At 38.7% G+C, this 24,550-nt stretch overlaps 1 protein-coding gene and 1 long non-coding RNA gene across 3 annotated transcripts in view; one reads left to right on the top strand and one right to left on the bottom strand.

The window, feature by feature from the left end:
• DLC1 (DLC1 Rho GTPase activating protein) overlaps window positions 1-24,550 on the top strand; it is a 275,274-nt gene that overhangs the window by 109,240 nt on the left and 141,484 nt on the right. The window lies entirely within an intron of this gene.
• Window positions 6,510-23,750, bottom strand: LOC134516629 (uncharacterized). Its single transcript, XR_010071384.1, has 4 exons — window positions 23,614-23,750; window positions 21,771-21,889; window positions 14,696-14,798; window positions 6,510-7,694 (listed from the first exon to the last, which is right to left on the bottom strand). It is a non-coding gene; the product is annotated as an uncharacterized LOC134516629 (long non-coding RNA).

Genomic DNA, 24,550 nt, shown 5'->3' with positions numbered 1-24,550 from the left:
CTTTGCAGTACGCGCACGCCCTGTAGCCGCCCTTGGGATCGCCATGTTTTTATACACATCCTCTAATCTACTGCAGGGTCTCGAGGAGAGGAAAATAGTCTAGATTGATCCAATACAGCCATCGACATCCTCTGAACCATAGGCAGCTGTGCATGGAAGCCCTTAGATGGGCTATTTCTCTCACGTGGAAGTTATTTCTGTTGCATAGAACTTTATCTCAATATAACTTGTCCTAGTGACACACGCCTTCTCTGTTTCATGCCTGATAAAGCATTTTAGAGCAAGTAGTAAATGCCAAACATTACTGGGGAACTCTGTTGAAAAGAAGGAATCTGAAATCTGCTGTTAAAATTGTACTGAGACATATTGCATCAGTTATTACATCTGTACAACTCACCATTTTTAGAATTCTGTCTCTTTGAAAGGAAATAATTGGAAGATATGGTGTGGGATAAATTTCACCACATGCAGAAGACTAGCATAAGGATTTTTAATGATGCAAGTCCTTAAAATAGTGTTGAAGAGCATTTTACCCTGTTGAAATTAGCAGAATATATTCTGCGTTAAAGCCTTTAATAAACACCACGGAAATAGAAATATTCATAGATTTTTTTTACTGGTTCCACCTTGTTCAGTAATAACTAGACAAGATATCTCAAAATCTCCAGAACAAAGGAAAGAGGGCTCCAGAAAAGGCCAGCATGGCCCCTTGCTCGACAGTATGAAGGAGTGGAAAGGGAGAGAGCTACTTGGAGACTCACTGCAGAAAGCTAGGTCGCAGATTTTCTGGGAACTGGGGTTAAGGGGCTTTACAGCTGTGAAAAAAACTTGAACTTTTTGCCAGTAGACCAATAGGTGTCAAAAGGCTGCAACTTCATTCAGTCCAACAGTGTTGCACAAGACTTTCAGCTAGGATAAACTGTTGTTAGATACTGAATTGTTGGTTAACTTGTAATTTGCCAAAGGGCAACTTCAGTTTTGGCTTTGGATAGCTCTATGAAGAAATCCATTGTTTCTCTATCGGACTCTGTGAGCGCTTATTACGTCTTGCTAGGAATTAGATGGCAGGGAGGGAAGCAGTCAAACCAAATAGCACAGATTGAATATCATCTTGTGACTGAGAGCCACAAGACCCTTACCTTATCCCTCAGCAATTCCAGAGAAGGGAAAGCTCAGAGTGGCTTCAAGACGGAGCAAACAGTGTCATCACAGGAGTTCATTTGTAAGGTAATGCTGATGTTTTAGGGGCGAGGTTGCGTCCCAGGCAATACTGCTTTCTTCCTCCTCCTTTGTGTGACATTCACACCCAAACCACGACACGCACAAGGAGGGCATTCAGATCACTCTGCTGTCCCGTGATAGTACTGTCACGCAGAGCAGGCGAGACGCACTATGATTGCAGGTATAGCGATCACATTTGAGCCACTTAAAAACTATCGAGAGACCTACTGCTTTGAGCATCTGCTGTGCTAATCTTCAAAGTGATAATAACTATTAGTGACCATTAAAACTGAAATTAAGATGTTGTCCTGACAAGATTGGAATGCTTCTATTTATTATAGTGTCACTTACTGTAAAACTGTTTTAAACTAATCTCCTAATATTCATATCCAGAAGTTTGGTGCTTGATGGGACTTTGGCCCATGTTGAGATGTTATGAAATTTGAATGCCTTTTGGAAGAGTTGTGTATATAAAAACAGGAAAGAGCAGAACGATTGTAAAACGATGCTTTATTTCAGCTTAGCTACGCTCCTGAATTTTTAAAGTGGTGGTCTTTTCTGTTTCTTCTTATTTTTTTCTTTACTCCTTTTTTTTGTCCTTTTCCTTTTTTCTTTCTTGTTTCTTCTTTCCTTTTTCTCTTTCTCCCCTCCCCCCCCCCCACCCCCCACCAATTTTCTCCTCTTTTTCTTCTGTTTTCTTTGACTTTTTCACCTTCCTGACTTTTATTCTGGATTCGCATCTTGCATTATAGGCAGGAGAGTTATTAACACCAAATTGTACCCACTCTGCTCCAAAGTACACTTTCTCTCTCCATGGTCCATGGCTGGACCTAGCAAACATAGGTACCTCAAACATTGGTACCTAGCAAACACAGGTATTAGATGTTTTCCAGGCCGTGAACTGAAGGCCAGTGCCTCTGGGGGACAAGCGCATCAATAATGATTGTAGTTCATGCTGTCAGTTGTGTTAGTACTGAATTCAGCCTCCATGAATCCATGCCTCCACTTGCAGCTGTGGTTAATAATAAGTGTGCTATCAGCTAATTGATTTTGGGGGGATTTGTGATGTCTGAAGTAATGTGCTTTTAGCTGAAGAAGGAATATGCAAAACCTCAAGAAAGAAAAGCTGTATTAAAGGGGAAAGAAACAATGTAATATGTAAGTATGTCTTTTGGTGAGAATTTCCTGTGTTTTATCTAAGAAAGAATGTCAAGCTTGAATCCAAGACAAGTAAGGGAGTGCAGAACAAGGGGAGGAAGACACAGAATTTGAATTAGAAAAGTAGCGACAACAGTTTAATCTCTTTACCAGTAGATGGAGAGCATAGGAAAGTAGAAGCACGCACATGATGAAGAAGGAAGGAAAAAACCTTGCATCAGCTTCTTGAAGGGGATGAGAGATGAAAGAAGAAAAAAGCAAGGGGGGAGGACAAACAATGGACAGATTGCAAAGCAGGAGGAAATTGGAAAAACTGGATTCCAAAGGGTAAAGAGGAAATGACAAGACCTAAATTATCAGCTTGGTCAAATCAGCCTGTTGGTAGTGAGTAAATATGTAGATTATCTTCTTTCATGCTTTCTACATGGTATTCGTTACTCCTGGAACATCGTTTGAAAACGTGGCATGAATATTTTGCATTACCGGAATGGAAGAAATCCATGTCTGCCTTTTCAAGCGCTTTTCCAGACACAGACATGCTGTGAGTGACATCATGGAAAACCATTTCTTCTTGTCCTTTACATACGACCCTCTCGTAAGGAATTCTCTTGCTCCTGTGCTCTCTTTCTCCCCGTCTCTTGCCCTCTCTGTCTCTTGCTCTCTGCTATGTCTCACTTTGTGCTTTCTTTCTCTTTTTTTCTTCCTTTTAATTTTTTTTTTTGGTCTTCAAAGCCAGAGTGGGAGCAAGGGATCTGGTTAGCTCTCTGTTTAATAGTTGAAAGAGCTTGGTTTGGGGTTTTTTAATGCACAAAATTCCTCTCAGTGAGACATGCCACACATTCTGATCTCTCCCCTTCAGGCAGTTACACACTATTAAATATGGGGTTGGAAATGACACGCGTCTGGAAATACAGAAATGAAACAGCCTTCCACTTTCTGCACTGCACTATACAATGAAGGTGTTGTAAATTGTTAACTGAACGGCATGGGCTTCAAGTTTGTTGGGCTTTCTATAAATAGAAACTGTACATTCCAGTGTATTGCCACTTTTTATTTTCTTCAGATTAACTACCATACTTTGAAGCTTTCTGTGTTCTAACAGAGATTAGCAAAGTGTTTAGTTTGCTTGTGTTTATTCTGAAGTCATTCTGAAGTTTTGAGTTCCCACTCTGAGAAGACAACGTTGTCTGTATGTAAATGGCACTAGGCTGGGAAAGTTTATTCTTCCATAGTAGTTTGTTTGGTGAACAAAAACCTCACATGAGAGGCCATTGAAACTGAAGACTGCAATGTGAAAACAAAGTAAGATTTCATTTCAGAGAAGGGAGAGGAGTAGATGACAGAATTAATCTCTCAATTGCCCATGATCCTGCAGAATGCTAGCATGCTCTTTACAGAGCTGTAACACTCAGTCCAGCATATTTTATATTGCAGTAGTATGGCCTTAGGAGCGTTCAACACATCTTATGAGTATTGACAAATAACTGCGAGATTAGATGAATGTGAGGTTAAATATACTGTTTCTTTAAAATGTGATGAGTTTCAAAGCATCTTAAATGATTGGCCAAGACACATCTGCTTGAACGCCTGAAGGAACTTTAAGATAACAATGTTTAAAATTCAGCATTTGCTGCAATTGGTGGGTTTGTCTAGAAAAAGTGAAATTAAGTATAGACCTTACATCTGAACAGGAGCAATGAGTTTATTTTCACAATAAACTCACATGGTTGAGATGTTGAATGAACAAAAAGTTCAGCAATTCAGTATCTCCTTGGAGAATTAGTGGGGTGACAGGCATAAGGCAGATAGCAAAAACGTGCCAGAGAGTAATACAGCCAATTTTACATCCAGCTTCCAAACCGTTAAAACTGAACTATGTCGGCTCATTGTGGAGCTTTGTTACAGAGTCACATGCAATTTTTCTAATTCTTGTTTTGCTGCTTTGCCAATACAAAAGCAGTTCAAGAAAGATCCAGTTTTGCTGTTGCCATCACTGAGAGATGTTTCAACATGCTTAGGGATTTCAGAGTGTTTTGAGACCTCTGTATTCTTAAGAGGAAAAAAATCTTTAATGAGTTTCTCACATTGTTTAGAACATCCCGTGGATAATCTCTTGGAAATACAGAAATTCTAAGAAGGGAAAATCGGAGCACATAGACTCTATGTTAAAAAAAAAAGGTATTTAAGATTTATTTTACAAAATGTAGACATTCTGGGTACGTAGAAGCCATCCTGGACTTCAGAAGAACGTGTAATTGTCCAAAATTGTTTTCTTAATTGAGCCACTGACTAATAATTTCTGAAAATTACTAGAAAGACAGATTTTGTTAAAAGCCATTTAGATGTTTAAAGGCAGAAGTAGACAACTGCTGAGCTGAACCAATACAAGGGAACAACCTGCCACTGAATGTTGTGAATTGCATCTACTGTGACTTCCAGGACTAAAACGATTTCCAGGAAGGAAAACCCTGTTGCTTTATCTACTTGTGTTATCTCTGTAGCTGAACAGTTTTCGCTAAGTTTAATGCTTCTGAATTACTTTCGAAAATGGCTTGGTAGTGTCTTGCCTATGTATTCAGTAATCTGATTGTAGACACTAAAAACCTTAACCTGAGTGCTCTTCCAAAACTCCTAGCTAGGATGAGAAACTCTCCAGGAACTGCTCCAGCTAAGGAAGCAGGAAGGCAGAGGAATGAAATTCTTCCTATGATTATTTTATTGGAACTGTTGCTCAGAAAAAAAAAAAAAAAAAAGGTAGGGAGAGAGGGAAAGGAGAATGGATGTTAAAATACACACATTTTCAGAAGTCTAACTGACTTTATATTAGAAGTCCTTTTTTGTAGGCAACTTGGACATTTGGGAGTCAATGAGGTTAGACTCGTAACTACTTCTGAAAATGTGCAGCTCCTGTTTTCCTCTTTTTCTTTTCATGTTCCAAAGATATTTGTGCTTTTCTGAAGTAGTTGTTCCCTTCATCCATCTGTAAACAACACACAGTACTAGATTCAAAGCAGAGTTTTCTCAATTATGGGCTGAAGTTTGTGCACACATGGAATGCAGGTAGTTTTTCCGAAGTGCTACCACCATAGAGAATCTCTGATAATGTTTTAATGTTTTCCTTGCCCCGCATGATATTTACAGAAAAATATTTTCTTTTTTCTTTTTTTTTTTTTTTGTGGGTCCTTTGACACACCTATTGGAAAATGTTTAGCTGATAGATGAGATTATTTGCCAAAGGAATTTTGAAGACTGAGAACATTTGAAAAGCAAGGCCTTGAGTCACTGAGACAGACCCGATCTGTCTTGTAACTTTATTCAGAATTTCACAATCCTTGCTAAACTGCAAGATAAGGGCCAAAGGCAACAAACCAGCAGGAGCCGACTCAGAATGTGCCAAAGTTCATAGAACGGTTGCTTCAGGCTGGAGTTTGTTGACCCTTAATCACTTGGGGTCATCAGCAGTTCTGCTGCAGGGCCCTGCAGAACGTGAGTCCGATCAGATCTCCCGCTGCTGCTGTCCAGGCTACCAGGAGGAGGGAAAGCTGGAATATACGAATTCCAAGGCAGCATTTCATGGGCGTCTGCCTGTCAACGTGCTCTTTTGGACTACCATCCTTGTGTAACGCATGTGTTTTCGCATTCTAAACTTCCTTAATCTCTTGCAAATGCTGTAGGTGGAGTTAATCACAGTACAGGCAGAAGATCCCTTCCAGTTAGCATGCCTTTTATGCTTTCAGTACTGTGTTTTGGCATTAATTGATATTACTGTAAGCACGTACTTACACAGTTTAAGTTTTAAATCATGTTTTGTTAAGTCACAGTGATAACATTGTCAAGAAATGCCCTTTTCCTGTTAAGTCTCCTTTGACTATTAGTATCACCTTTAATGACTGCGTTGCAGTGAGTATGCCAGACGGCTGTAAAGTGGTAGTGGGCAAGGTTGCTGTAGGGAAATACGTGGCATTTCAGACCCTAATCTTGCAACAAATTCAGCACGCATGGAAAAAATATGCTTCAGTCCTGTGATTCGTGACTCGTATACGGAGTAGCAGCTACTAAGGAATATTAACTAATTTAACGATGATGCCATTCATGCTATAATAAAATCTTTATTGCATATTTTTATGGGCTCTATCATACATTTGGGCAGCTCACAAGTTTTTACAAAAGTCATCTTCATGGCTATGATGGAACTTTAGAAAATATCTCATTCCTACAAGCTAAAGAGGCATTTGAGTATAGCCCACCCACCACATGGAATACGTAAAAATGTTTTGAAAATTCTTCCACTGTCTTCAAAAGCTCCAGAATTGTCAGTGCTTTTCATAATCCTCTTATATATGAAAGAGGCGAAAGAGAGAGGAGGCATAAGGGCATATTGGCCTCTGGAGCAGCTGTGTGCCGCAGGGACTGAGTGTTTGGGAATCTTCAGAACGAGATGATCCTCTTTAAGAGGAAACTGGAAGTAGGGGAAAATGAAAGGATAATTGCAGTTCATGTTTCACTACAAATGTAAAGACGAAACAGTTCATGAAAAGAATAACCTGGTCATTGCTATGACTTTTAGCAATATCAAAAAAAAAGGAAATAAGCATTCATTTGGAAAGAATCTGTAAGCACTACTGTATTTTTAAAAGAAAAATATATTCTAGATCAAAAATATTCTAGATTCTGTGTATGTTTAGGATTATGAGATCCCAGATGCTTCAGAAAAATACGTATAGGGTAACATTCACAATTGCAGGTAAACCTGGAATATGGGAGACTGGATTCCTTCGCGTTTTTCCTCATAAGGACCCTCTCCACATACGTCAGCAAAGCTATCTCGTCGGCTGTTCCTAATGCTTTCTGTAGTGTACTCTTTTGCTGGGATATCTGAAAAAGTTTGCTAGCAGTCAAGATCCCAGTGTTCCCAGACTATTTAAAACATTATTTATATGACACAAATGATCGTTTTCCTTCTACTCCCACATCAGTCTGCATGAGGATTCTTGCTTTATACTGGTTACATTCCTTCTGGTGTATGGGTAATTCTTCTGCCCTGTTTGTACAGGATCTTGCACAACGAGGTTGTGGTCCAAGTCTGTGGCTTTTGAGTGCTTCAGTAATACAAATAATGTTGTCACCACTTAAAAATAGGTTTGTGAAGTGTAAGCAAGTCTGATCTTGATGAGAATGAAGGCAAAAATACTAGTAGGCTACCAATAGTAGCATTATTCTTATTTCTTAAATTGCTGCAAGTATGTTGTTTAATTTCAGTAACAGTCTAAGTTCAAGAAGTTTTCAGTCTAAAGACGAAGGTAAGGCAGTTCACTCTAGGAGACAGACAAAAAAAAATTACACAATATTAGCGAGTAACACATTTTCTAAAACATTTTCTCATTATCTTCTCTTCAAATAACAATGGGCTAGGGACAGCATTTGACATGGGAAGGGATGCTTATAAGTCTTTGGGGAAATAATAGTTGAGAGAAATCAATGATTGACCATACTTGGTAAACTGGGATTGAAAATTCATTCTATACCAATAGATGAAGACATGAATAAGCCAGTGGACAAGGCATCTATTTGCATCCAGGAAAGAAGGCATACTAGAAGAAAGAAACAAATCAGTGGGGTCAAAATCTCTGTCAGAGTAAAGATGAGAAGCAGGGAACAAAAGAATAGCAATGAAAATATCGGTTTGGACTCTATTAGCTAAAATATGATGACTGACAATTTCCATCCAAAATTGGTGGGTCTTGACTATACAAATGAAGATGAAGATAAAAACAGTTTCAGACAGCAAAAGCAATGAGTAATTTGTGTTTTGAAATATGGAAGTTGCACAGTAAAAGCATCATTCTACAAATACATGCGATACATAAGTATGATGGAAAGTGTAAATGAAGAATTAAGTGGGAAGTTTAAATACAAGACTATTTTTATTGCTATAAAATAGACTGAGGAATTTAAAAAAAAAGTCTGCACGTATTTTTGTCTAGTTTGATTTTTCTTTTTAAAGATTCTCTCTCTCCTAGCTAGTTATCATTAATCTGTGTGAATAAATTATACTTTTATCTTCTCCAAAAACCACACATCATTGTCATCTACTAGCAGATAATCTTTAAGATTTACTGGAAAAAACCTGGCATGTTTTTGCATTCCCTGCTGTGTTGTGGTCTGTCAGTATTATTAGCCAATTCTACCCAAAAAAACGCCATGACTATCACCTTCCAAAATGAGAAATGGACTCAGTTCTTCCAACCAGTAAATCACCATCCTGTGTGGATCCACATGGAGTATGCAACTTGTTCCATAAAATGCATGGGAAATTTTTTCCTAATTCCCATTGAGTTCTGTGTGGTCATCTGAAGTTCCCACAGAAGCAACACGAGCCATTAAACCTCTCTTTGTTGTTTTCACTGGAGTTTCTAGTAGCTCAGCTCCTCAAACTAGTAATTATGCTGTTACTATGTTTTTCTCTCATGGGCTGTGGATGTGCATGGATGAAGTTCCCATTTTTGCAAGCATCAGTGCGGGTCAGCTGTAAAGTTCAGCCCTGGGAGCTCTGGTGTTTTCCCGAGCATTTCTGTTTCTGCTGCTGCATCAAACAGATCTGCTCTGACGGTCAGATTCTGGAGACTCTGGAACGGACTCTCACTCAGCTGAGCAAGTATTTTCCCAAACAGTGCAGATGTCCTTCCATTAAAAGGCAGTACGTGAGGAGAATTCTACCAGTTCTGTCTGTGACTCTTCCAAGTCTTGGCCCAGTCAGCCGTTCATTAAAACTGTACCAATCCCACTGTGTTAGAGAGCGGTGTTCTTCACCTACAGGATGAATTCATCCAAATGGGAGACACTAACACTGCATTTAATTCTAGTATTCCTGCTGTACTGCCTATTTTATTTTGGAATAAAATAATTTTTAAAGATTTTGGTAATTTCATGTATAGGTAGTAAGCTGTTCATCACAAAGTCTGTATAACACAGATTAAACAATTGCACGTAATAAGTTCTTAAGTTACTTTGAGAAAATTATTGTCAAGCATTACAGTACTGAGTTGAATAACAAATACTTTGGTTATCATAGGCTGCATCATGTTAGGAGACATTTTAAATAGAACTTCAAGAATCTTTTTTACATGGCTCCTCTCGCTAAACACTACAGCATAAATCAAAATTTTTATACCCTTCTGATCTACTCTTATTACTCAGGGAGGAGCAGAATATAATTGTTTTCTGACTGCTTTCTGTAGCTGGCAGCAGGACGCGGGGTTTGTCTTATTGTTGGATTTGTGAGCTAGGTGACAGAAGGCTCTCTGAGCATGAGGCAGTTCCACCTCCTTCCCCAGGAGATACAAGATGGCACAGGCATGACATGACCCTTATTTAAAGGGGTACATTCCATTGGTTCCCAGGTACCAACTCTCTCAAATTCTATTTCAGTAGCAGTTTGTAAAACTGACTGGGCAAGTAAAGCATCTCATGAAGGTGAGACTGAATTGACCAAAGCAACATCAATTACCCTAGTGTTTGAAGTCAGAAAAGAAGGGAAAAAGATAGTCTTTAGTGATCTAGGACACAATTCAATGCTTGACAAAGTCAAGGAAGGCTTCCCATTGATTTCTTTTAATTACCAAAATTCCTGTGGTAGAGCTGTAACAGCGTTCAGGGTTTTTCATGGGATCACGCTCAGTGATTACTCCTGGAAAAGTTCATCTATCCACAGGCAATTCAAATTAAATAAGTACTCACACATGGAATTGGGGTTAATTTTGTCAGTTCAAGAGAAGTGAATACTTTTATAGCATATCATATCTTCAGTTCCTGGTAAGCACTGAGGAATCAGCCCAAAGGATAATGAGTGGTTTGATAACTGTATGTAGGAATGTGGAAAAGATAGCTAAAAGTGGATGGCTTTTAAGTCTTGCCAGCAAAGGCGTAAGAAGATTCATTTGCTACAGAATGCAATTGAAGTTCAACCTTGCAATAACTTTCACTTTCATAGTAAAAGGGTAGTTAACTGTTGATATAGCTTATTAGAAAAGGTCACAGATTTGAACCGTTTTAAGTCTTTAAAACAAATTAGGTTAATGCCTATGTAACAAGGTTGGATCTATCCTTCCTGCTTGTCTCTGGAAAGGTGTGACATGGTTGCAGAGGTCTCTCTTGCTCCAGTAGTTCCCATGCACAATCATTTCTTTCCTAGATTATGGGAAGATGAAGATTTGTCCTGAATCGGTGTGCCTGCAACTTTCTGGCTTTAGTTTTTCAGCAAAATAAGAACTAAAATAAAACTTCACGCTTGATTTCATCACGTCTAGGCATCAGAACAGGATGATTATCCCTGGCTGGTTAGGGGTAGTAAGGGGACAAAGGACCAGTTCTATTTTTCTCTGAAGTATTCATGACAAATGGAGATAGGATACAGAGCAGAAAGGACCAGTGATGTTATGGAGACTCTTCTCTCCTGTTTAGTGTATACGCTCCGTACTAAGCAAATATTCAAGAGCACAACTTCCGGGCACATCTGGTAGAAATATTGATTTTATTTTTTTTTTCCTTCATCATAATGTCCTAAACAAAATATGCCTTTTTTCCTACCTGGCTTGTATAAGTTAATTTACTAAATTAATTTACTGCTAAACACTCAATGATCTACAGCCTGAATCTCTCCTGAACATTTTAGTCTCCTGAAGATTACTTACTTGAACTGAATGGTAGATAATTGCCTGTAAGACACAGAGATCAGACTAGCTGCTCTGTTCTACTTTTTTTCATGCAATTTCTGTGATATTGGATCCAGGCTCATAAAAGCTGAAAATACTCAGATGGAAAATTCGAGCTGTCCCATAAAAAAAAAACAAAGGACAGGATCAAAAAAAGAAAACCTAGGAGAAAAGATAACTCCGTTATTGAAATTATTTAACTCCTAGAATACTTAAGTATGTTAAACAACTTGCAAAGGAAATAGGAATAAGAGTGAGTAAAAATTTTCAGTACTTTGTAATTAGTGATGGTATTAACAGAATTCAACTGCTGTCAGAACACTGAGGTTTTCAACAGCAGCCAGGAACGTGTAGCTGCAGCATCTTTTATATAGTTTCATATGAGAGAAGAGTTCTTGAGGACAGAGGCTATCCACAAGTGCCCTTTATAGTAATGAAGTACTGAAGCAATCTCTTGCTACATATTTTCCTTAGCCTCACCTTCCTAAGAACTTATTTGTGGAATGTTCAGCGTAGGAAAAAAAAAAAAAAAAAATCAGGAACCTTGCTGCGGTGTATTTGTTCGTATGCCAGGCATGTTCCTATGTATACACAAACAAGTTTTGGTTTTCTCTAGACCCAGATAAATGGATGTTTCTAGTGCCAGTATTTCAGGACTGCATGGGGTTACCGTGAGTCAATTAGGAATGTTCAGGTTTCATAAGATATATAGCAAGCAGAAGAACGAGTGCCAAAATACATGGTATTTTCTATGGTGTTTATTAAGCTGAAAGTTTGGATTATTTAGTCCCGTTCACATGTATCTCTGAAGCTATGTACTGCTGTCACATTCTCACAAACATCGATCGAGTTTGCTCAGGCCACTTGGAAAGCCATGAAAATTTCTTATTACAACTTATGGCAACACCGTCTCTGTCTGCTGCCATTATTTGTTTTCTTGATGTCCGTGGAAAGTACTTAGTACTTCAGGACAATCTGTCATGTATCTGCAGCATCTGTAAGGGTATGCTTGAAGTCAACATCTTTTTCCTGCTTGGATTTCAAGTTCGAATTTATGCCTTTCTTTGATGCCTTGACAAGAAATTCTTACGCTTTGTAGTTCTATAAACCAAGCTCAGTACACATAGCAGGAGCTATTTCGGCTTCCACAAGTTCCCTGTGTGCCACCGTCCCAATCTTTTGTTATTCTGGGGACTCCCTGAAATCTCACTGATTCTGGTTTTCACAGAATTTCATCTTTTCCTCAGACTGTTTGTGGAGCTGCTTTTCTGTCTTCAGCAATATGTGGCATTATCTTCTCAACCATTTCATCCTGCATCTTGAAGTTGCATCCAGATGCCCATTAGGAACTCAGAACAAAAAAATTCTAGAGATAAGCTGCTTTTGAACTATATATTTTAGCTGAAGATGTCAGTTTTAATGGTTTGACAGTTTTGAATGGTGTCATTCCAGCCAGTTTTCAACCCATCTCACTGTCTGCTCCTCCAGCTCCTACTTTCTCAGCTTCCAAACAACACTACTTTGGGAGACAGTGTATAAAGTTTCACTACAGTTAAGGTATGTTATATTCACTGCTCTCTTCTTGTCCACATAGCCAGTGATTACGTCTTGGAAGGCAAATCAGGTGGGTCAAGGATGATACATTGATGATGATTGCTCCTGATTGCCTTCCTGTCGCTCATGTCTTTGGTAATGGATTCCAAGGTGTACTCAGAATCACAGAATGGTCAGGGTTGGAAGGGACCTCTGGAGATCGTCTAGTCCAACCCCCTGCCAGAGCAGCGTCACCCAGAGCAGGTTGCACAGGAACGCGTCCAGGGGGGTTTGGAATGTCTCCAGACACAGAGACTCCACCACCTCTCTGGGCAGCCTGTGACAGGGCTCTGCCACCCTCAAAGTAAAGAAGTTCCTCCTCATGTTTAGGTGGAACTTCCTATGTTCAAGTTTGTGCCCATTAGCTCTTGTCCCATCACTGGGCATCACTGAAAAGAATCATAGAATCATAGAATCTTCATGGTTGGAAAGGACCTTTGAGATCATCGAGTCCAACCAAACAACCTACAATCTCTGCCACTAGAGATCTTTCCCTGATCTTTCCATGATCTTTCCCTGGTCCGAGGTGAGCTGACAAGCTTAGAGATCATTGCCTCTTTGCCTCTTATGAAGATGGGTGTCTTTCTCCAGCCATCAGGGACACCCCACAGTTGTCATGATTTTTCACAGATGTTAGTTGGCCTTGCAATCACATCAGCCATCTCTTTTAGCATGCTTGGGCAAACTTCATTAAGCCTCACAGGTTGGAATACATCCAGCTTCTCTAAATAGTCCCTAGCCTGTTGGGTCCTCCCTTCTGGCTGTTCCTCTATTTCTAAATCATACTAAGCCCAGATGTCAGGGAGTGGGATCTGCCAATGAAAAGTGAATCAGAATGGTCTAGGTTCTGACTAGACTAGAAGTACAAAATAACGGAGAAATGAGCATAAAGAAAAAGCGTACTGAAAAAGATTGATCTAATTTACCTGTAGGGTGGCTTGTTTCTTTCTCTCACTCTCCTTCATACTAACTACTAAAGGTTTTTTTCTTTCAGCAGCTGAAAAGTGATGAATACCCTCTGCTGCTATCACCATGTTTATTCTTAAATTGAAACACAGGCAAATGTAAAGTGGAACTTGCATGCTATACTTCTGTCTTGAGGGACGTAGCAAGATTTTGCAACTTGCTTCATACACAGACTATTCCTTCTTCATTGAGTTCAGCAGGCAGACACTGAGCTTGGAAGGTCTAAAGTACATGGGTGGTCAAGGGTACTGCGTTCTTCTGTTCTTCCCAATGAAAAACAGGCAGTGGTAATAGGATTGGTACAGTCTTGTTGTTTTGTTTGTTGGTTGGGTGTTTTATTTTCACTAAGCCATATTTCTGCTTATTTGCTGCCAAGACACAAGAAAGAAGAAATCCTTTTTTTAAAAAAAAAAAAGCCATCTACCCTTCCTGTGGCAAAAACTGTAATTTAAATTTACATATAAAAGTAGGGACTAATGTGGGTGGATTTAAAATTTTATGTTTATCTACTCACATAACTCTTTTCACAAAATCTTTTTCATATGAAATACAGGTATTCTGTTAGAAATCGACTCTGCCGTCCACAGACGATCTGCTTTCAAAAAACACCTACTCTTCATGTGGTGAAATGAGATTTGTGGCTTTCTAGAGTTTTTTGCACCATCGTTAATGATCAGGAGTATTTTCAAATGCTAGTGAAATATTGGTTCTAGGAGGGCTGAGTGTGAACATAAGACTCAGTCAAAAGTTTTTTTGCAGAAAATGTTTCGTACTTGTAATAGTCCTTCTTAACAAAAATATGGAATAATTCAAACTCTCCTCAGGGGACTGGTATTGGTATGAAAGCCAAGAGTGTACTTGGACTCTTGTGTGCTGTTTCCCTCTGGAAAGTTTTGAAAGCTTAGAAACTGTGAACTACTTTTTTGTAATATGCCACACAAAGTTTGGGAAAGTTGGAACAATTCAGAAAGAAACTGTACTATTAGAGCATGATCGTGGGGAAACACAGAAAATGTCCAGCACTTCACAGAATTGGACCCACTTACTGCTCTCAGGATCTGTGCTGCATCTGTCTGCAAGCCTGAGTGAGATTTTCGTGGGAATAGCGTGGGAACACAGACGACAATGAGATACTTCTTTGCTTAGTGCCTGCAGAAACCAAAAATAAAATTCCGAACAAAATAAATAAATAAAGTGATCCCGAAAGAAGACCAATTTTAGAACTTCTGGAAAAGGAACAATCTTAAAAGGGCTATCTTCATAGTAAATGTAGCAATTACTAAAAGGTTTGATATAAATCCTGGCTTTTAATAGTGGATTTTTTTATCTTTTATGCATATCCATACAGGCACACACAGAACTGTGTCTTTAATAAGAGAATGGACACAACATAGACAGGGAGATTTTGAGTCAAGAGGGTCCACTTGAGCTTTCTCTTACTGGAGCCGTTGGCAAAGTTCCTACTAACTTCAGCAGAACCGTGCTCTGTATCAGTAAATTTCTTTTTTCCATGAATTAGAAATATATCATCTAGAGAAAATAATAATGGAACTTATGTTAGATAAATGAATGGCAATATTGATTTAATTGTTCTATAAAAGGAGTTTATAAAATAAAGCTTTTTCAGACAGAGCATATCCTTCACCAGCTATGGTTAGCCATTGTTTGAATAGAAAATTATTATACCTTTTAATTAAGATAAAAAATGCAGTACCATTTTTATGATGTAAGGAGCTGTGTCTACTTTAACACCCACTGATTCTAACATTCAAAATTTTAGAAACAAATGGACTAATGTATGGAACTTCTTACTGGAAAATATTTTTTTATCAGAATGCAAGCTACAGAAATACACAGCATGTTAGATGATTTACAGTAAAAAAAACTTAGCAATTGCAAGGAAAAAGTGTGTATATATTCAAAAGTTAAGATTTGTTACGTGTTAATCTTGTAACATACTACACTTTTAGCTGTAATGAGTAGAAAAGTCTATCAGACAACAATCAGAATACTTTGCAGAATTTTTTTTCTGGGCACTTGAAAGCCCCCAGACACGCCATGGTAAAGCATTATTATTTATATTTTAAAGATGAGAAAAACCTAGTGTTTGGAACTGGTGCAAAGACTGTCCAACTAGTATTCTTGTTCTAATACCAGACCATGACTATCCCCAGTGGTCTTACTCTAAGAAAAGTAATAACTAGCCTGTCATCTTTACCAGGGTGTGTAATGATGGGACACGGGGTAACGGCTTCAAACTGGAAGAGGGGAGATTTAGATTGGATATCAGGAAGAAATTCTTTACTGTGAGGGTGGTGAGGCACAGGAACAGGTTGCCCAGGGAGGTTGTGGCTGCCCCATCCCTGGAGGTGTTCAAGGCCAGGCTGGATGGGGCTTTGAGCAGCCTGGTCTAGTGGGAGGTGTCCCTGCCCATGGCAGGGGGGTTAGAACTAGGTGATCTTCAAGGTCCCTTCCAACCCAAACCATTCTGTGTGATTCTGTGTGTGATCTTAACCATGCAGTAAGGTTGTCCTAACTTTAACCTGCAACATTTATGGATGAGCATTAAGGTGGTGAATGGAATTCAGAGTCACCTGCAGTCAATTGCAAAACACCCCTCCTTCCTCCCAGGCTTTTAAAATATGAGTGAAACTTCCCAGATGTATGAGTACTTCTATTGGTTTCTGGATTTTTATGGTATCAAAGATCCTTGCATGACAGATATTACCTGGCAATAAAATGGGATTGCTGGCCAAGAGATGGAAGAGGTGTAGGGTGTCTGTTGTCTGTGCCTGTCCATGTAGGTACATACTATGAAATGTTAGCAAAGGCATCACTGAGTTAAACAAGGTGTTACAAGACCCTAAAGAAATGTAATAGGAATTGGTAGTATCACAGACCTGGAGTTGTGCTCTTACTGGTAATACTTCCAGCTGAGCAAACTATATGGCAGATGAAATATGTATTTCTCTGGTTTATTAACTGTGCCAGAGAAACCAAGCTTTTACTTATATGAGCAAAGGAAATCTGATACTCAGTTTGACCAGAATTTAGATATTAAAATAGAAATGGTTACAGTCGGGGGGGGTTTCTTGAACAAAAAAGGGGGGTTTGGTTATAAGCATTTTAGCATAAAACAGCTGTGCAGATGAATGTTTTGTTTCCCGAAGAGGTTTTTCAAGGGCTTGGGGTATTTTTTAGAACTTTCGTTGTTATATTTGGATTAAAAAACCTACTTTGCATCATTTCCTTTGGCCCTCTTAGGAGATAAAGCCCCCGTTTCTTCTCCCAGTGATAAAGAAACTTCTCATTTTTACTTGTTACATATTTTTACTTCTTTTTTCTGTCTTTGGGAAAAAAAGGATTTGTTTTCATATACGTAATATCTTTCCTACTTTTTTTAAAATCAATTATCTTGAAAGAAACAGAAGTCCTTCAGTGAACTGAAAAGCAAGCGTTCTTACTTTTTCACACAAAAGACATCTTTTTGTTTTACTGCCCCTGTATGTCACCCACAACCTTGACAAGTGCTTAAAGGTTAGGACACTACGCATGCACAGAGCACTCAAAAGAACCCATTGCATTTCATCTCTCTATCTTTTGGATGACCAGGAGAAATACTGATTTACTAAGGTCACAGTACTGGTGTTTGGTCATTTTTAAGCTCACGCTCCCTACACGTATATGTTGGAGCTCGAACAAACTGAGATTCCAAGAATATGGTCAAATAAGCATATTGGATCCAGATAGCATATTTTAGTTGTTTATTCCCCTCCTTTCTAGCTCCTCCTCCTACCCAAGACAAAGCCACTGTCTTGCTGTGTGCTTCGACTCCTTGCTATTTGTCTTCTCCTTGTGAAAGCAAATAGGGTGATTTATGTTAATCTATTTTCGTTATGTTTTAGTAAACCAAGAAGAAACATGACAATTATCACATCTAGCTGACTTACTGAAATTTGGCACTTAATCTCCTATGATCACCCCTGCTACCTTCCAAAGTTACAGGCACTTTTTTTCCACAATAAAACACCTCACTGACTCTCCTAAACCTATCACTGACTCTATCTGGCATGCTACTTCCCTCGTCTCTCCATCATCTCATGATTAGCATATTATATGACTCTTCATCTTCTATGCTGTTCTAAGATATTCTGCAGAAAATAAGGTTTTCATGATCATAGAAGAGATGTAGCTGTTGTAGCAATTTATTATTCTTCTATGCCTGGATAAAGCTCCAGATCAAGAGCCACCCTGGGGAATCTGCTTTTGATCCTTTCCCACCTGGTCCAACAAACGTAAGAATCACAGTGACTGAATTCACGTGAGACTGTGGGCATAAAGATTTGTGCCAAAACATACATATAGTGTTTTACAAATTAAGTTTCTTGGGATTTGCTTTTTGCATTTTGAGAGAGAACTCTGAACAGTTGCAGCAGGCTGCTGCTGCTGACAATGGGCAGAGCAGCCAGCCGGGGTTACCGGCAGAGATTCGAGAGAGCAAACTCACACAGGATGAGAGTGTGAGTAGCTGTCAGTAGTTGCTGCCCTCCCAGTAGGTGTCAACAGGTTGCTGCAAAGCTCCACACCCAATTTTCTTTTTCAGAACATAAAGCTGAACAGAGGTCTTCCTCAATCAGCATAAAAGCCAATCCTTTATATACATGATATTCAAGAAACCCAAATATTATTTTATTGCTGCTAACCTCTGTGAGATCTGAATCCAGGAGACTAACATTAGTGGAATTGAAAACTGCAGATAGCAATTAACCATTGGTTTTGGGCTGACTCACCAGAAAGATCATTAGAATCAGATTGCTCATTTACATATCTGATGATTTATATTGCTAACCTTTTCTCAGTTAGCTCATGAACACGCACCTTCTGCGTTATGATAGACTCTGGCACTTGCAGCAATGAGGTGAGCTTCCTGATTTTCACGTCTGCATCCTTCAAAATTAGTAAGAGTGATTTGATTTTCTTGGGATGAAGGGCAAAGAGCTCCTTTGTTTTCTTTGAGGTGGCCAGGGAAAGACAGAAATGGTATGATCTTGTGGTTTTTAATTTCCCCTTTTACTCTCCAAGTAAGTGCTCAAAGGGATTTGGTAACTTAGAGTCATCGTGTAACAAATTTTACTTTCTATCATCACATGATTGAAATAATTTTTTATTTATGTGAAACATGAACTTATTCTAAGGTTGTAAGTTTTATATATAAAGAGATGAGAAAAGACTGAAATCACCTGGGATTCCTGTCAGCTGTGTAGAAGCACTCTCCAGATTTAAGGGCTTTAAGGCAAAATCACATTTGTAGACATTACATGATGTTGAAACAAATGGGAAACATGAGACTTTAATTATCTTTTACTGCTGCCTTATAGAGCTAGGTGCCCTCTGGTTCCCAAGTAGTTCAGCTTTGCCAATGTTTCAGGGTTTATTGATGTGTTTGTTATTGTAAAAGGTTTTATAAGATAAACATTAGCTAAACAAATGACTTCTGAGCTTGGGAAAAAGCTCTCTATGTGTAAATGAACCCTAATAGAACCTCTGGTGATTGATGAAAAGCTTGAGCACTCTTGGGGCTGCTCCAGTTCTAGAGGTAGCGTGTCACATCTCAGCTTTGGTGTTAACATTAAAGCTATGTTTTCTTTAGAGAAGAGATACATATGTTTGGTGGAACTGGAGGAAGGACAAGTTTTGTTATTATCGAGAGCTATATAAATGTTCCTTAACATTAAACTAAAATTTAACTGACCTCTCTTTCAAGTGCTGTATGTCCACTGCAGTAATTAAAGAGCAGTTCAAGTGGAAACAGAGTTCCTTATCTGAGGAACTCCTGGGAAGTATCAAAACCAAGTTTATTTTACACATCTGCTTTTATTCCAAGTTGAGTCCTGATATGCAAATAAGCTGAGGTCTAACAACTGGTAATTTAAAAAAAAAAAAGTCATAAGTATGTTTCACAAGATGTGTGATGGTAACTCTCAGGGCATTTAGGAACTTGCAGCTGCTGCTCTGAAGACTTTAGCATCCCTGAAGAGAAAGGAATTAATTCTACGTTATGGCCAAATTCTACTTAATGGTCTGGACAAGCCGTGGACAGGCTGTTGTCTTATCTGTCATATAAACCATCTGTATGTGGTCCTGACAGATTTCAGAGCACTGGGAGCTTAGCCTGATCTATGGAAAGTCTGCAATAACACCAAACAGAGCACAGACAACTGTCCTGCATCTTTGTTTTGCACTTCCAATCCAGCAAGAGTCACACTCTGCCAGCTGAATGATGAAGACGCATGAAGTTACCAGACCACCCCAAGCGCAGGCTCTTGGCAAGTGCCTCGTGGAAGGAGAACTGCCAACCACCCAGCACTAACTAGAAAGGGTCTCTGTGCATGACCTCAGTGGCATAAAGAGGCTCGAGCGAACAGAAATATCTAGTCAGAAAAGAAAGTAGTTGGGGAGAGGCACACAACTGACTGGAGGAGAACATATGCAGGCAAGCATACAGCTTTGTACTTCCTCTAGAACTAAATGCGTAGCATTCCCACAAATTTAGTCAGAGACCTATGAATGTGACATTAATTCCTTTTTAAAATTGAGTTAATTGATGGAGCTTTGTTGTTGGGTGGGTTTTAATTGCCTTCTGCTCTACTTCTAGTAATTGCAATCTTTAGTATAATGAAAGACCTCAAAGAAGAAAGACCTTGCTAAATCCCCCTTCTAAAGCTGGTCTGTCCTGAAAGTGATGGTTTTGTTTTTCCTCTTTCCTTATCCATTGGAAAACAAACAAACAAAAAAAAATTGTAAAAATTGTCATTAATTGAAAACTTACTTTAAACATTTACAAGTTTAATAAATAATGTTTTGTAAACAATTCTGAATTATAAACTAATAATTCTTTGGTTTTCTTCTACATTATTGCTATTATTTTACTTCAAAGCAAATACCAAAAGATTATGCTACTTTAAATTCATTAGTATTTCCAAAAGAGTTTTCTACATGCTTATTCTCTTAATCTGTTTCATTGACACAAAAGGCTTTGGTTTCAAAAAAATGCAAATTTTCTTATAGAGATATTTATTCAATATTGTAGTGTTGTAACGGGGATATAACTGAGGAAACTTCTAGTTATGTATTGCGATGTTTCCCTCATTTCAAACCATCTCAATGATAGTGGATTTTTTTTTTCTTCTGTAAAAGAAGCCAGTTAACTACTGGGCTATTTTAACTACCACTTATCCAAATTAAGAAAACTGGAGCATACCTTCTAAATAAAATAAAATGTCTATTTAAGGATTCCAGACGATACAGAACACACTGATGAGAAATTACATGATGCTTAAAGTTTGTTTTCTGTCGGAGCGTTGTTGACCTCAGTTTTCAGGTACAAGATTGCTCTTGTTTAGTGGAATACAGAGTTCTCTGTCACTCAGTTCATTAGTCCTTCCTCGGTAATTGTATATTGTGTTGATATCATCTCCTTCCTTTCTTGTCAGAAGCTCAGTAGATTGCTCGTCTTTAGAGGATTTTAGATTTTTCTGTGTTTCGATCGTTTGAGTAGAAAGAAGATGACAGATATTTCAATTGACATAGTCGTTTCTGGTCTTAAAATCAATGATCCTCTTTAAATTTAGCATTCATTTTTATGTTTGCAAGCTTTGGAGGTTAGTCGCTTTACCGCTCCAAATGTGATATAAAGCTTCCAGTTTTTTAGAATGGGAACATGGATTTGGTCTTGAAGCAAATCATTTCAATGAAAAGCACAAATCTTACTAAACACTGTTCTGCATAAAAGAAGTATCCACTAAGGTGAGAATTTATACTGTGATTTTTAATTGCAGGAATAAAGGTGATTACCATACAAGCACTTCCAAAAACAAGATAGGGGGTTTATTACAGCTTGAGCTCAGCAATTGAGTAACTTGCTCACAATTATTATGAAGGCTGGATTTTCCCTTTCTAGTCAAATCCCAGTATGCTAATGCTTGGACTGGAATTTTTCCTTCACTCTGGGCAGTAGAAGATGTTATCTCCACAGGCAAAATTGTAGAGAAATGCTTGCAAATCAAGATGTATCAGATCACGAGCAAGGAAATTTCCCCGTATGTCTATTCAAATACATACCTGAGAAAAGGCTGGATAGCTAACAGCCTTCTGTGACGGAAGGGCTTTGTAGAATATCCATCATGGTTCAGTGGCAGCATTGAAAACGTCATTCAGGTAATGCCAAATCCACTTTATTTCTGTAATAAAGGAAAAAAAAAAACATAAAAAACCTCCAACAAACAGAATAAAAACCAAAACCCAAACCCCCACACAGAGGTATTATTCTGGGGAAAAAGTATGGATTTCATGGCAATAACATAACAATGCTGTATCTTGTTTGCAAAATTGAAATAAAGACTCGCTCCAATTGGTTTATCAAATACAACAAAAATAAACAGATGTCAGCAGATCCTTATTGCAGAAACTGTATGTTACGTGCTCCTCTACAGTACCAACTTTGCTGGTTTATACAAACCTCTGCCTTCTGTTGTAGCCCTTTGCAGATGAGTCAGTTGTGTAAGAGGAAAGGATGAGAGACCTGGGGCTGTTTAGCCTGGAGAAGAGAAGACTGAGGGGGGCTCTCATCAATGCTTATCAATATCTAAAGGGCAGGTGTCAAGAGGATGGTGTCAGGCTTTTCTCAGTGGAGCCCGGTGACAGGACCAGAGGCAATGGGCGCAAATTGTGACACAGGAAATTCCACCTCAACATGAGGAAAAATATCTTTACTTTGAGTGCCAGAGCCCTGGCACAGGCTGCCCAGAGAGGTTGTGGAGTTTCCGTCTCCGGAGATATTCCAAACCCGCCTGGATGAGTTCCTGTGCAACCCGCTCTAGGTGAGGCTACTTTTGGCTGGGGGGTTGGACTAGATGATCTCCAGAGGTCCCTTCCAACCCTGACCACTCTGTGACAGAGCTCTACATGTTTTGTGAGTGCAAGGAAACAAAAAGATAGCTAGTTTATTTCTATTCGTAATGGCTTTGTCTGCAAGTTTGGAATCAGTATTAAAAAAAAAAAAACCACTACCAAAAACAAACAAACAAACAAAAAAACCCCAGCTTTGTACTGCAGTTAGGGGAGAGCCAAGCTGTGCTCAGGTCAGCCTTGATGTGCTTCAGCATCTTCCAATGGCCATCCTGCATCTCAGCATCCCCTCACTGCTGCTCCCACATGCATTCCGTCGTCTTTGCAGATAATGCCCCCACCTTTCACCACCAAGGCACTGCACACGTCTACTGACTCTACCACTTCTAATTGGGAAAGCTACGGTGCTAATTTTTTAGCCCAGCTCAGAGAATGAAATCTGTGGGTTTTGAGTCTGTAATGGAAGGAAGCTAATTTGAGGAGCGGGGAGGGATTCTTTCTTTCCTCTCTTCATAGTGAAGAACTACCTGTGCCCAACATGAATGGTTGCTGTTCAAAATTATGGGCTTTTTTTACATATTTATTTCTCTTTCCTGTCAAAATAGTCTTAAAAGCTCAGAAAAAAAAGTAGATATTTTCACTTTGTCAAACAAAACTTCATTTGTGCAAAAGTTTCACATTCAGTTGTGATTTATCAGAGTTTTCTACCATTTTCTTTCTTGCTAGAAGACAACTTTTCCACCTAACTCCTAATGAAATTCAAAGGAAGTGGTTATTTAACCCGGTGTTACTGTTAATCTTTTCTACCTGAGCAAGGCAACTGCAAATTCAAAGAAAAATGTCCCCTATGGCATTTTACATGCATATTTACAGTCATATTTACGGACATAAAGTTTTTACAGGGAATCAGTTGCAACACAGTAAGGATGCAAACAAAAAACTTCAATATGACATTTCAAGTAAGATTTTCATAGGTTAAAAATCACATTCTCTAGTTTAAAAGAAAATTCTGAGTATATTTCAGCAATGATCTCATAGGCGAGTCATACCATCTTACCTGTCTGGAAGGATTTCCTTTTGGTTTGGTGGTTTGTTGTTTGTTTTCTTTCTTTCTTTCTTGGTGCTGCTAAGAGCACGTACTATTAAAAATACACAGATGGGCCCGAATTTGGCGGCGAGGGGCTATTTGTTGAAATCTTTGGAGGGGGTGTAAAAAGGACGTGTGCCTGCTTTTTTATAACACGTGACCCAACCCTGTGGAAACTGTGAGTCCAGTTGTTTAGTTCTGTGAGGAGAGTGAGAAATAATGTGAAGTTACACTGAACCCATCTGGCCAAGCAGGAAAATCCAGTTTAATTGCTCCATTGCCAGAAATGTTAAATCACTTCCTGGGAATGCAATTCATTTGGAACATATGGAACTCGTTGGAAGGAGGTCTCCAGTGAATTCAAAACTGTACTGGAGATGAGAGCATTTCTCATAAGAAACGATCATGTTTTCCCACTGGGCAGCATGTAAGCAGTATGGGTAGCTGTATTAACAAAAAACTAAACCAATAGTAGGACTGTCTGAGATTGTGTCGAACAAGATTCGCTCGTGGTTTACTTTATTTTACATTTTCAAGAAATGCTATCTTCGTTTAGGATTTTTTTTTTTCCCCTCAGCTTTCAAGCAGCGATAGAGCATTCTGACAGAATTTTTAGTTCGCTTTACGTCCTGATTCAGCAGAATTACACTCTATTTAAAAAGCAGACATATTTGAAAGTATCATCCAAAATGTCTTTGTACTTTGTGGTTACAGAGGGTAGGTTTTGGGTGTGGTTTTTTAGGTTATTTTTTTTAATCAGGGACTTTACATTTACTATATATTTTAATAAAATAGGGATATTTTGCAATTTTTCTGTAGACTAAGCAAATCTAAACCTTTAACTAAAAATATATATATGAGTTCTCCTTAAATCTTAAAGAATTAATTAGTAAGACCTGCTTGTTTA

This window comes from Chroicocephalus ridibundus, chromosome 5, assembly GCF_963924245.1.
Source record: "Chroicocephalus ridibundus chromosome 5, bChrRid1.1, whole genome shotgun sequence".
Lineage (NCBI taxonomy): Eukaryota > Metazoa > Chordata > Aves > Charadriiformes > Laridae > Chroicocephalus > Chroicocephalus ridibundus.
This window is presented reverse-complemented; position numbering and strand designations above follow the sequence as displayed.